Source organism: Pinus tabuliformis, chromosome J (assembly GCF_031772625.1).
Source record: "Pinus tabuliformis cultivar Carrire ecotype Pingquan chromosome J, CPIR1, whole genome shotgun sequence".
In the NCBI taxonomy this organism is placed as follows: Eukaryota; Viridiplantae; Streptophyta; class Pinopsida; order Pinales; family Pinaceae; genus Pinus; species Pinus tabuliformis.
Window position 1 is genome coordinate 105,259,528 of NC_142295.1, and position 1,477 is coordinate 105,261,004.

A 1,477-nucleotide genomic window follows, 5' to 3' on the forward strand; every position below is an offset into this window, starting at 1 on the left:
AAGCTGTTTGAAAACTAACACACCAAACCACAATGCACAAAAATGAATGACACATTAATGTACACAAGTAACCATGCAAGATGACCTAAGTGTAGTACTTCTTGAGGTAAAGCCCATTTCAGGGCTTATCCAAAGGATTTCCTTCATAATCAATAAGCTCATAGGCTCCTTTTTGTAAAACACATTTCACAATGTAGGGCCCATGCCACATGGGTTCGAACTTGCCTGCCCCTAACTTATCATTAGCTTGGTTGTATAGTAAGACCAAATCACCCTCAGAGAACGTGCGAGGGGAGACCGATTGATCGAAATGGGACTTGACCCATTTCTTTTGTGCTTCGATGACCAAGGCAGTGAGATGACGAGTCTCATCCAGTCGTTCTAAATATAAGAGGCGTTCCTCCTGAGGTGATGTTTTGGGGAGGAGTTCAACAACTAACTTGAGTGAAGGAATCTCACATTCGATCGACAATGTTGCTTCCAGACCATAGACTAGCTAGAATGGTGTGAAACCAGTTGCGTCTTTGGTCAAGGTTCGGTAAGCCCACAGAGTTGAAAAGAGCATGAGATGCCAATTTGACTTGTGCATCCCAATAGTACGCTGAAGCATTGTAACCAAAACCTTGTTCACGACTTCAACTTGGTCGTTGGCCTAAGGATAATATGGGGTCGAGCCATCGTGGCACAAGCCCAATGCAGATGTCAGCTCAGCCATCATGTAATCTCTGAATTTGGATCCATGGTCTGTGAAAATGGCTTGAGGTATTGATCTAGATTTAAGCAGGAACGCAATAGATTACAGAGATAACCATAAATACAGAGATGCGATAACCATAAAAACAGAGATAACCATAAACATAGATATGCAGTGGGAATAATACTTTACTTCATTAATGTAGAATACTGAAATATGCTTACAAACAGTAATGGAAATAACCCAGCTAGGGCGATGGTAGCTTATCTCTGAGAAGAGATGTGGTGGCTACATGCCTCTGAACTGTCTTACAATGAGGCTCGAAGGCCAATTTATTGTTGAGAAACAGTGGAAAAACCCTTAACATTCCAAAACCTAACCCTAGAAGATGAAACACCAAACTATGGGCCCCGTTTGGGGTAAGTTGGTACATCAACTTCCCGGGGTCGTAACTTTGGCATACGATCTCCGTTTGACGCATACAATAGCTTGTTAGAAAGATCTATCCGAGCACTACCATTGTTGGAACATGCAACATCGGTCCATTCCATGGACCCATGTTGCCCCTGGATTCCCCAAAAAACGTCGTTTAGGGCCTCAAAACGGCCCCGGAAGTTCAGGACCCGAAAAACTGCTAAAAATAGTAAGTTGTGCTACAATTGAGGAAACTGAAAATGCTGAGAAGAACAATGGTGGGGGTCCAGGTGGGCTTGGCAGGTGGCCACCAAGATCCACCTGGATCATTCCTCCCCCCTTAGGAAGCAATGGTCCCCATTGCGTTGA